Below are 13,335 nucleotides of genomic sequence, written 5' to 3'. Positions count from 1 at the left end.
TCAGAGCTGAGGTCTGTGCCTCAGCCTGGGAGCAGAGAGGATTAATAGTAACATAATAAGTGACGGCAGATAAAGACCTAAACAGTCCATCCAGTCTGCCCAATAGTCACACTCATTATCAATTCATGATTAAATCAACAATGAATGTAATATTATATATTTGATTATAGTCTTTCTTTGGCATTTCTGGGACATAGAGCATAGAAGTCCACCTGGCCCTATCCTTATGTTCCAACTGCTGGAGTTGCTGTCGAAGCCCACTCCAGCCTATTTGTCTTCTCATTTGCGGGACACAGACTGTAAAAGTCTGTCCAACAGTGTCCTCATGTTCCAGCCACTGAAGTTGCTGTCTAAGCCAGGGGCGTATCTGCGTGGGGCCACAGGGGCCTGGGCCCCCGCAGATTTCGCCCTGGACCTCCCTACCGCCGTTAACCCTCCCCCGCCTACCGCCGTCACCTACCCCGAGGTCTGTTCCTGCCGTTTTTTTAAACTGTTACTTCAGCTGGCGGGGGACCCCAACCCCCGCCAGCCCAGCCGAGGTCTTCTTTAACTTCATCTTCATCCTCGTGCTGTTAAAGCTGCATGATGCATCCTTCCAGTTGGACGGAAGGGACTGTCTTTCTTCTATGTTTGTGCAGTGCTGCGTACGCCTTGTAGCGCTATAGAAATGCTAAATAGTAGTAGTAGTAGTAGTAGTAGGTAGGCAGGGAAAGGGTTGGCGGTAGGCGGGGGAGGGTTAACGGCGGTAGGGGGGAGGGTTGACGACGACGACGGCGGTGGGGGGGGGCGGCGGCGGTAGGGGGGGGTTTATAATGTGCCCCCTCACTCTAGCCCCTGCCCCCCTACCGCCGAATTTCAGATACGCCCCTGGTCTAAGCCCTTTCCAGTCCATCCTAAACCAGATTGTCGGATATGAGACACAGACCATACAAGTCTGCCCAGTATGGGCCCTAGGTCTTCACAGTCGGAGTTGCCATCTAAAAGTCCACACACATGCAGCCATGATTTTTATAGCTTCCATTTTCTTGTTGGAGACCCTCTGTGTTCATCTCATGCCTTTTTGAATTCCATCAACATTTGTGTCTGTACTCAGTAGGTGAGAGGCTGGCACAAGTGCAGCTTACACTTCCACTGGAAGCCTGCAAGAATTGCTTTTGTCCCCATAGGAACCCCACAGAACTCCCCGTGGGAACCCCGTGGATTCCGTGGAATTCCCGTGTACCCCGTGCCCATTGCAGGTCTCTAATCAGGAGTCACAAACATCTGTAGAGTGCTTGGCATTTCATAATGCCTATTATTCTTTTCAACCCTTCTAGCATCGTGTCAAGTCCATCTTCTAAATATTTCTTTTGAGTTCCCTTGTTGAATGACTCCCTATTTGGTACCTTTTATTGGCCGTTGTAGGTTTCATCTTTTGTGATAATACATTTTGGCTGTGATATACACTTTTGGGTTGCTTTTCATCATTTTTTGCCCATTGGTTCACCCCCTACGTTTTGTGCTGGTATTACTTGATCCATAGGGGAACTTTTCTCCCTTTTGTGTGTGTCTCGTACTATATCATATAGCAACTTATTACAATTTCTTCTGCAGCCACTCCATAGGAGCTTACATCCTGAGTGTATCTTTTTCACTTATTTTATTTGTGTTATTTCCCTTATACTTACTTTATACCTTTAGGATTGTATATGTAATTTTACAAAAGGATGCCTGGTTTAAGAGGGCAATAGAAACCAATGTAGGCACTAATTTATGTAGACACATGGAGGGGCATAATTGAACGAAAACGTCTATCTCCATGGGCGTTTATCTCCGAGAACGGGTCCGTGAAGGGGCGGACCGAACTGTATTTTCGCAAAAAATAGACGTCCATGTTTTATTCGACAATTTGTGAGCTGGGCGTTTTTGTTTTTCAGCGATAATAGAAAATGAAAGCGCCCAGCTCAAAAACGAATAAATCCAAGGCATTTGTTCGTGGGAGGGGCCAGGATTCATAGTGCACTGGTCCCCCTCACATGCCAGGACACCAACCGGGCACCCTAGGGGGCACTTTTACAATAACAAAAAAAAGGTAAAAGAGCTCCCAGGTGCATAGCACCCTTCCCTTGTGTGTTGAGCCCCCCAAATCCCCCTCAAAACCCACTGCCCACAAGTCTACACCATTATTATAGCCCTAAGGGGTGAAGGGGGGCACCTACATGTGGGTACAGTGGGTTTGGGGGGGGTTGGACGACTAATAAGCATTAAGCAGCACAATTGTAACAGGTAGGGGGGGATGGGCCTGGGTCCACCTGTCTGAAGTCCACTGCACCCCCTAACAACTGCTTCAGGGACCTGCATACTGCTGCCAGGGAGGTGGGTATGACATTTGAGGGTGAAAATAACAAGTTGTGAAACATCATTTTTTTGTGGTGGGAGGGGGTTAGTGACCACTGGGGGAGTCAGGGGAGGTCATCCCCGATTCCCTCTGATGGTCATCTGGTCATTTAGAGCACTTTTTTGGGACCTGTTCGTGTGAAAAAAGGGTCCAACAAAAGTGGCCTAAATGTTCGCTAAAAACGCCTTTATTTTTTCGATTATCGCCCTAACGCGTACATCTCTCCTCGGCCGATAACCACGCCCCAGTTCCACCTTCGCCACACCCCCCATCAACTTTGTCCGCATCCGCGACGGAGTACAGTTGAAAACATACAAAATCGGCTTTCGATTATACCGATTTATTTGTTTTTGTGAGATAAATGTCTATCTCCCGATTTGGGTCGAAATCTAGGCGTTTTTCTCTTTCGATTATAAGGTGGATAGGCATTTATGTGTTTTTATAAAATACTAGTGTAAGTTGCAGAAATTGTGCCTACTCTAGTAGCACTATAGCAGTTACACCTGTTCTACATCAGATGTAAATGTCCATACCTAGATTATTCATGTTTCAAGTTTATCAGCTTTTGATATACCACCGGGGGGGGGGGGGGGGGGGGGGGGGGGGGGGGGGGACGACCAGCCGGGGGCATTGACTCATGGCCCACTGAGCCACCAGGGCTCTATTTGAGGGGGACACTTTCACTCCAATGCAATAAAAACAAGATGACATATTCTATATGTCTACTAGTAGTCACAGCAATAAGTAAAGGTAAGAAACAATATATAATCTGACCACTAGAGGTCACAGTAAGAATGTCAGGTACTATTTACACAGGTTTTTCTATACATGAAAGTAAAAGTCCTCTAGAGCTCACTGGTGCTTACTACCCTTAGGCCTGAGTGATGTAAACGCACAGTCCATATGGTGAAAAACAAAGGTCAGTGCACTGCAATACTCTGGTAGTCTTAAGTTAAACAAAAGAAAACCCAGGAGTTCTATTTGAATTGCAAGCATAGCCCCAGACACTCTGCAGGGATCCTAATTTACCCTAATTGAAATGGCAGAGATTTTGGCTCACATACTGTTCTGCCCAACAGTTTGTTTTGGCATGTTTATATTATGCTGATGTGAGCTATGCTGTTCAGAGCAAAGGTGCTATCTGCAAGGGTTATGGGATCTTTACTCTTACAGGCTTGGTTGCTGCCTGTGGCCTATTTCTGTCAGTCTCATTGAAATCTCCCTATCTCCATCCTCAATTCAAGGTGTAACCTTTGAATCTATTAATCATTTTTAGGGACCTCTAGAACTTGTGGATAATTTATCACCCTCCCTCTGAGGCAGAGATTTCTATTTTGGACATAGAAAGTAAGAAAAAGGAGGAGAAAACCAATATGCCCACACAAAAGAACAAGCAAACCTCAGGAGTGGAAGTGATAAAGCACCAAGATGATCTAAAGTGGTGAAAAAAAATTTCTTTATTGATGGATGTTTATTGTCATGATCAAAATTAATTACAAAGACACAGTCCCAGACAGACTCACTTAACACTGACTGTGTTTCGGCTTTTCAGCCTTCATTAGGAGTTGACATAAAATAAAAACAAAACTCAGCTTAGGGTTCTATTGAATGCTATCTGGTGTTTGAAGGTTCAAATTTCAAATTAGCTTTCACACCAGTATGTCATACCATATCCTTCTACTCTTAAAAATAATTTATTGAAAATTATTTACTTTTTTTGTTTTTTTAATATGCAGTGCTCAGTGTTTGCTATTGTGCCAGTTTACCGTGATAATTTTATGAGTAGAAGGTTATGGTATGACATACTGGTGTGAAAGCTAATTCGAGATAAAATAAAAACATACAATATAAAATACAATCAAAATCTCAGTAATAATAAAACAATGATAATTGAAAAACATTCAGAGGTGAATGTGAATAGATGTGCATTTGTGTGAAAACATGAAATCAGTTGAAAAACAAGATGAAATGCAATTGTGTCATAGCATAAATTGGAGTGAATCACACTAATAACTAAACTTGAGAAATAAGGATTCAATGGTGCCATAATTTTAAGTTAGAAGTGAGAGTAATGAAGTATAAATGAATATAGTGTAAATGCAGAGCATACAGTCAAGTGGAACAGCAATGAGTGATTAATACCTGCAAGTGTAGACTGTGCTTTAAGTTGCAAGGAAACTCAGATATCAATAAAGACCCAAGTAATAAAGACAAACCTAAAAGGGTTATGGCATTTAGGGGCCCTTTTACTAAGGCACAGGAGGGCTACCGTGTGTGAAGCGCACCAAATCAGTACTACTGCCGAGCTAGCGCGTGCACCTGGTGGTAATTCTGAGTTTGGTGCATGTCGAATCCCACAGTAGAAAATAATTTTCTATTTTCTACTGCAGAGTTGTTCCTGGCAGTAATCAGCAATTTGGCGTGCGCTGTATGGTTACCATGTGGGTAGCACGTGAGCCCTTAAGGCAAAGTCAATGAATGACGGTAAGGGCTCAGGCCATAAATAGACGCGTGCTACTTTTAATTTCAGTACACACCCATTTCCCAGCCCATTAACACAGTAACATAGTAAGTGACGGAAAATAAAGACCTGAATGGTCCATCCAATCTGCCCCACATTGCATCCAATGTCTTATTTTATCTTTTACATAAAAATGCAATTCTGCAAAAAACATCTTTTCCCAGCTGTGGTAAAAAAATGGCCCAGCGTGCGCCTAAAAGATACGTTCACACTACTGTAGGCCACTTTTTACTGCGGCTTATTAAAAGGACCCCATAGTCAATGGTCCATCCCAGATAAATGAAGAAGCCAAAATTACACGGAGATAAGGGAATGAAAAAGGCATACACTTAACAGTACCTCATACAGCAGCAGCTTGTCATCTAAATGCTGGCATACAATGCCCGACATATAGCTGCGGGAAAGACATCCGATGTCAAGACTCTAGTAATGCACTGCCATACTCAAATAATGCCAAATGATATATGCATATCGTTGAAATAAAATTAAAATTAACCTACTATAACATTCCATTCTCCAGTATGGCTGTAACTTACCTAAATTAATTCTGAAAATTACAAATGGCTTACCCCTGTTGAAAATCTACTATTTACTTTATCTATATTGATATGTAAAATACCGGTGGTTCTAAAACCAACTGCATCAATCAATGGGAAAAACCAGTAAAATGCGGGAAAATTGCTGACAAGCGGAAAACAGTTTTACAAGAACAGTTTTTACTTACAATTAGAAGCAGCTATGCAGGGTAGAGACACCAAAGTCAGTTTCTATGTGCTGCTGGCTTTAAGTTGCAAAACCAATACCTTGTCAGCATCTAATTTAAATATGCTCTTCGTCTCTTATTTAGATATGATGTTTGCATAATTGTGCCATGGCACTGAGGGTGATTATCTAGAGAAAGGATTTTGAAGATGGTGCCATGGACTGCTGCAAAGTGCAGTTCACTATTAAAAATGTGTGAAAGGCACGTAGTCACCTACACGCGTCCAACGCGGGTCAATTTGGAGCTACCGCTCGGCTACTGCATGCCCCGGGCAGTAATTCCATTTTTTACACGCGTCCGATACACGCGTCAGAAAATATTTAAAATTTTCTACCACATGGCGCTAACCGGGCGGTAATCGGCAGTGTGCACGCTGTGACGATTAACGCCTGGTTAACGCGTGAGATCTTACCGCTAAGTCAGTGGGTAGCAGTAACGTCTCAGGCCCAAAATGGATTCACACCAATTTGTATTTTGCCGCACGGCCATTTTCAGCCCCCCTCTCAAAAGGCCTTTTTTTCAGGCATGCTGGAAAATGGATCTGCGCACATGCAAAACACGTGCCTTCACTAGCGCAGGCCATTTTTCTGTGCACCTTAGTAAAAGGACCCCCTAGTGTTCTAAAAAGACAGTGCTGTGGACTGCTGCGAGGTACATCATAAATATAAAAATCCATAAGTAGGGACTTTTTTTTTTTTACAGAAAGTAAACCATTTCATTGCTTTCCTCCATGATATCTGCCCCTGTAAGCTACATTACCTTTTTACCAATTATTTAGTCATCCATTCTTTCTGTCATCTATATTCAAACCTGCAAATAGGTGGGAAAATGTGGGATACAAATGTAACAAACAAACAAACAAACAAACAAACAAACAAACAAACAAACAAATAAATAAATAAATAGTAACAAAAGGACTCCCCACAATTATACTGAACCAGAATTGGTGCAGTACTCTTGATTTCAACTATCTATAGTATGTTCCTTGTTTGCTTATTTGTCATAAAGCAATTGGAAACTAGGAAAATAAGTCGTTTTCCGGCCTCATGCACAAAAGCTGTCTCTACCTTTACCGTGGAAAATCTAACAGGAGGTCTGCAGCTCTTGTTAATGGGCTGCTGTGAGCTGCAGACCATCTATTGCTGGTGCAAGGAAGCTGATCTTCTGGGTTTTACTCCTCCCGATAGCCGGCAGCTTGAAAGAGCAGAATTTTCTTTTAGGCAAAGGATGTGGGGGGGATGAACAGCAACTGACATCAGAACAAGCGAAAATGGATCTGCAACTCGGAGCCATCCAACCCTGGGGCTCTTTGTTCCAGCCATTCCAGCTGGTCTCTCTCAGCCACACAGTGCGTTTAGCTGACACCAGTGTCAGCTAAATGCGCTGTGATGGCTGGCAGGCAGGAAAGAAGGTAACCAAAAAAAGGCTGTAGGCGGCTATTATACATGCAGCTTGAATGCGTGTATGAAGCCATCTGTGGAATGTGCAGAGCAGCCACGCTTAACACTTGGCTGCTCTGCGCATGCTCAGCTGACTGACTGGTTGGAAGGAATCTCAGGCAAATGAGCTAACAGTAAGCAACTCATTTGCATGCAGTTTCCTTCATGCATTCCCGTTGTTTTCTAAATTGGTAAGCAGAAACCGGGGATCGGTAAGAGAAGGGCTTTTAGCATGGAGTTAGTGCATTTGGGATTTAGCCTTAGAAAAAAATAAGTCTTAGAAAAAAATAAAAATAAAAGAGAGAAGCAAACATTATTAACTAGTTTCCATAATGTACAACCCTTTTCCCAATAGTTTTAAACTGAAATTTTCTCTTGAGGTAGAAACATAACAGCCAAGAGTATTAGAAAGGATAGTAGCAAGGCTCAAAAACTGTCCTAAAAGAAAGTTGTTTTCTGTTCTTTGCCTGCTAGAGAGGTAGCACTGCTACTGACCTGAATTAGGTGTTAATTAAGGTGTGAGGAAGTAGAATATTTGCGAAAGTTACTAAGGGTAATCTGATTACTGGGCTAGCTTCAAAGGGTTTGTTTGAAGCAGTCTTCTAAGAATCCAAACTATATAGAGAGGAAAGGTCCCACTTCACTTTCTTTCTGAGAAGTTCTGAGAGAAGAGGACATTTCTCTGGTAAGTGACATTATTTTACTCTGTGCTTGGTAACTTAAAGATTGGGTTTAAAAGAGGAATTGTAGGATATTTATAAACATAGTTAGAATTTATTTATTTATTTATTGCATTTGTATCCCACATTTTCCAACCTATTTGCAGGCTCAATGTGGCTTACAGAGTTTTGTTATGACATAGTCATTCCAGAATATCAGATACAATTAGTAATATACAGGGATTAAGAAAGGGAAGAGAGAAGGAAGGTGTTGGGCAGGATAGTATAGATGGCAGATTTTAATAACTGGGTGGGTTGGTGAGGTAGTTTTGTAAGGGTTCTCTTTTTAGGCCTTATTGAAGAGATGTGTCTTCAAAGATTTGCGAAAGTTAGTTATTTCGTCAATGGTTCTCAGGGCTGTAGGTAATGCATTCCACAACTGCGTGCTCCTGTAAGAGAAGCAAACTTTATTAGCTAGCCTTCATACCCTTTTCCCCATAGTTTTAAAACTTGAATGTTGTGCCAAAGCATTAACAGACTCTAGAAGGAACAGCAGGGCCTAGGTCAGTCCTTATGTGGGAGAGAGGTTCTGGAAGCCAAATTTAGGTTCTAAGGTAGAAAGCTCAAATCCAGAACCTCTAGAGCAGTATTTTCCGAAGTGCTCTCCATTCCACACGCAGGACCCAAGACACAGGCAGACCTCTGGAGTCTCAATGCATGGATGAGGCGATGGTGCAGGGAGGAGGGTTTTAGATTTGTAAGGAACTGGGTAACATTTTGGGGAAGGGGGAGCCTTTTCTGGAATGATGGGTGGGACCAGGCTGTTGGCATCATCATTTAAAAAAAGAGATAGATCAGCTTTTAAACTAGAACCTTGGGGAAGACCAACAGTTGTTCAAAGTGCATGGTTCGGAAAAGGTATCTTTCAAAGCTATCACCAAAGCAGGGAAAATAGGGTATCCTGATAGCGAGGTTGCAAAAGAGACCATAGTAGACCTGTAGGCTTATTTTCGAAAGAGAAGGCGCCCATCTTTTGACACAAATCGGGAGATGGGCGTCCTTCTTCCAGGGTCGCCCAAACAGGCATAATCGAAAGCCGAGTTTGGGCGTCCCCAACTGCTTCCCGTCGCGGGGACGTCCAATGTTCCCAGGGGCATGTCAGAAGCGTAGCGAAGGCGGGTCTTGGGCGTGTCGGATGTGTAGCAAAGGGGGGTCTTGGGCGTGCCTAAGACATGGGCGGCCTCAACCCATAATGAAAAAAAAGGGTGTCCCTGACGAGCACTTGGACGACTTTACTTGGTCCTTTTTTTCTTACGACCAAGCCACAAAATGGTGCCCGAACTGACCAGATAACCACTGGAAGGAATCGGGGATGACCTCCCCTTACTCCCCCAGTGGTTACTAACCCCCTCCCACCTTCAAAAAAATTTTGTTTAACATATTTATTTCCAGCCTCTATGCCAGCCTCAAATATCATACCCAACTCCATGACAGCAGTATGCAGGTCCCTGGAGCAGTTTTAGTGGGTGTAGTGCACTTCAGGCAGGCAGACCCAGGCCCATCCACCCCTAGCTGTTACACTTGTGGTGGTAAATGTGAGCCCTCCAAAACCCACCACAAACCCACTGTACCCACATCTAGGTGCCCCCCCTTCACCTGTAAGGGCTATGGTAGTGGTGTACAGTTGTGGGTAGTGGGTTTTGGGGGGCTCAGCACACAAGGTAAGGGAGCTAGTACTGTATGTACCTGGGAGCAATTTCTGAAGTCCACTGCAGTGCCGTCTAGGGTGCCCGGTTGGTGTCCTGGCATGTCAGGGGGACCAGTGCACTACAAATGCTGGCTCTTCCCACGACCAAAGGGCTTGGATTTGGTCTTCTGAGATGGGTGTCCTCAGCTTCCATTATTGCCAAAAATCAGAAACGACCAAGTCTAAGTACGACCATCTCTAGGGATGACCTAAATGTCAAGATTTGGGCGTCCCCGACCGTATTATCAAAACGAAAGATAGCCACCCATCTTGTTTCGATAATACAGGTTTCCCCACCCCTTCACCGGGACATCCTGCGAGGATGTCCTCAGGAAAACTTGTGCACCCTTTTCGATTATGCCCCTCCAGGTGTCTTTAAATAAAAAGCAGACAAATGATTGCAAATTAAAACTGTCAACTGCTGAGCAAGATGTAAATAGGAACAGCAAACATAGTTTGATATGTCTATATGCGAATGCCAGAAGCCTAAGAAATAAGACAGGAGAGTTAGAATATATTTCACTAATTAGAAAAAGTTACATATATAGGCATCTCTGAGACCTGGTGGAAGGAGAATAATCAGTGGGACACTTTCATACCAGGGTACAAATTATATCATAGAGATAGGGTGGATCGAATTGGTGGAGGGGTAGCATTGTATGTTAAGGAGGGCCTTGAATCAAGTAAATTGAAAATTCTGCGGGAAACCAAACACATCTTGGAATCCCTATGGATTGAAATTCCATGTGTAAAGGGAAAAAGGATAGTGATAGGAGTGTACTACCATCCACCTGGCCAGAATGGACAGACGGATGTAGAAATATCAGAAATTATGGAGGCTAACAAACTAGGGAACACAATAATAATGGGTGATTTCAATTACCCCAATATTGACTGGGTAAATGTAACATCAGAGAATGTAAGGGAGGTAAAATTCCTTGACAAAATCAAGGACTGCTTTATGGAACAGCTGGTACAGGAGCCAACAAGAGGAGGCAAAATTCTAGACCTAGTCCTTAGTGGAGCGCATGATCTGGTGCAGGATGTAATGGTGATGGGGCCACTTGATAACAGTGATCATAATATGATCAGAGTTGATATCGGCTTTGGAGTACATACACACAGGAAATCCAATAAATTAGCATTTAACTTTCAAAAAGGAGACTAGGATAAAATGAAAAGAACGGTGAAAAAAAAACTTAGAGTCGCAGCTGTGAAGGTCAAAAATTTACATCAGGCATGGATGCTATTCAAAAATACCTTCCTGGAAGCCCAGGCCAAATATATTCCATGTAGTAAAAAAGGAGGAAGAAAGACCAAATGACAGCTGATATGGTTAAAAAATGAGGTGAAGGAAGCTATTAGAGCTAAAAGAAAATCCTTCAGAAAATGGAAGAAGGATCTGACCGAAAATAATAAGAAACAGCATAAAGAATGGCAAGTCAAATGCAAAGTGCTGATAAGGAAGGCAAAGAGGGACTTTGAAAAAAAGATTGCATTGGAGGCAAAAATACATAGTAAACATTTTTTAAGGTATATTAAAAGCAAGAAGTTGGCAAAAGAATCGGTTGGACCGCTAGATGACAGAGGGATAAAAGGGGCACTCAGGGAAGACAAAGCCATAGCAGAGATATTAAATGAATTCTTTGCTTTGGTCTTCACCAAGGAAGATTTGGGAGAGATACTGGTGCCAGAAACGATATTCAAAGTTGACAAGTCAGAGAAACTGAATGAAATCTCTATAAACCTGGAGGATGTAATGGCACAATTTGACAAACTGAAGAGTAGCAAATCACCTGAACCAGATGGTATTCATCCCAGAGTACTGATAGAATTGAAAAATGAACTTGCAGAACTATTTTTAATAGTAATAGTAATTTATCTTTAAAATCAAACATGGTACTGGAAGATTGGAGGGTGACCAATGTAACACTGATTTTTAAAAAAGGTTCCAGATGAGATCCGGGGAAATTATAGACCGGTGAGCCTAACGTCAGTGCAGAGAAAAATGGTAGAGACTATTATAAAGAACAAAATTACAGAGCATATTCAAAAGCATGGATTAATGAGACAAAGCCAGCATAGATTTAGTGAAGGGAAATCACCAATCTATTACATTTCTTTGAAGGGGTGGATAAAGGTGGCTGGTCGATATTGTGTATGTGGATTTTCAAAAGGCATTTGACAAAGTACCTCATGAAAAACTCCAGAGGAAATTGGAGAGTCATGGGATAGGAGGTAGTGTACTATTGTGGATTAAAAATTGGTTAAAACATAAAAAACAGAGAGTAGGGTTAAATGGTCAGTATTCTCAATGGAGAAGGGTAGATAGTGGGGTTCCCCAGGGGTCTGTGCTGGAACCGTTGCTTTTTAACATATTTATAAATGATCTTAAGATGGGAGTGATTAGTGAGGTAATTAAATTTGCTGATGACACAAAGTTATTCAAAGTTGTTAAATTGCAAGAGGTTTGTAAAACAATTATACGAACCTGGGAGACTGGGCATCCAAATGGCAGATGATGTTTAATGTGAGCAAGTGCAAAGTGACGCATGTGGGAAAGATGAAAGTGAACTATAGCTACATAATGCATGGTTTCCTCATTAGTAATCACTGACCAGGAAAGGGATCTAGGTGTCATTGTTGATGATGCGCTGAAACCCTCTGCTCAGTGTGCGGTGGTGGCTAAGAAAGCAAATAGAGTGTTAGGCATTATTAGGAAAGGAATGGAAAACAAAAATGAGGATGTTAAAATGCCTTTGTATCACTCCATGGTGTGACTGCACCTTGAATATTGTGTGCAATTTTGGTCACAGCATCTCAAAAAAGATATAGTGGAATTAGAAAAGGTACAGAGGAGGGTGACGAAAATGATAAAGGGAATGGGATGACTTCCCTATGAGATAAGGCTAAAGTGGCTAGGGTTCTTCAGCTTGGAGAAGAGATGGCTGAGGGAAGATATGATAGAGGTCTATATAATAATGAGTGGAATAAAATGGGTAGACGTGAATCGCTTGTTTACTCTTTCCAAAAATATTAGGACTAGGGGGCATGCAATGAATCTATAAAGTACTAAATTTAAAATGAATCTGAGAAAATATTTCTTCACTCAACGTGTGATTAAACTCTGGAATTTTTTTCTAGAGAATGTAGTAAAAGCAGTTAGCTTTGCAGGTTTAAAAAAGGCTTGGATAGCTTCCATAATTAAATTGACTTGGGAAATATCCACTGCTTATTTCTAGGATAAGCAGCATAGAATGTACTGTTTTGGGATCTTGCCAGATACTTGTGACCTGGATGGACCACTGTTGGAAACAGGATTATGAGCTTGATGGACTTTTGTTCTGTCTCAGTATGGCAATACTTATGTAACGTATAAGCAAATGGAGGCTGGATGGCAGTTTTTAATATGTAGTAGAATAAACTTGAGCCATTTTCAAGGAATGGCTCTCTGTAGATCCAAGCACTGTTGCAATTTCAGCTAAATAACATATTCTGAAGTAAGCAAACTTGAAAGCTAGTAAACAGATTAGTAAAAGCTATTTATTGGAGGATACTTTAGATTCATCATTAAATACTGCCACGTTGCATTAAAGTGATGGCTGATAGTGTCTAAGAGGACCGAGGAAACCTTCATTCCCTGTCACTGTTAGCAGTTCAAGATAAAACAAATGGTTCATTCTTCTAAACAGAGGCAGTAATTGCACAGATTTAAACTCATTGTGTAAGCAACACAGAAATGCATCCCTAAACAAATGGAAGAAAGCCAGTTTGCTCTGGCAATACTTTATTTTAATTATACTACTTTCTTAACGGTCCAAGTGCTGCT

The 13,335-nt window shown here is 42.1% G+C and overlaps 1 protein-coding gene across 1 annotated transcript in view; it reads left to right on the top strand.

Moving 5' to 3' along the window:
• The window catches only part of CTNNA3 (catenin alpha 3), a 1,864,538-nt gene that overhangs the window by 7,401 nt on the left and 1,843,802 nt on the right, over window positions 1-13,335 (top strand).

Source organism: Microcaecilia unicolor, chromosome 5, assembly GCF_901765095.1.
Source record: "Microcaecilia unicolor chromosome 5, aMicUni1.1, whole genome shotgun sequence".
NCBI classification, from domain to species: domain Eukaryota; kingdom Metazoa; phylum Chordata; class Amphibia; order Gymnophiona; family Siphonopidae; genus Microcaecilia; species Microcaecilia unicolor.
This window is presented reverse-complemented; position numbering and strand designations above follow the sequence as displayed.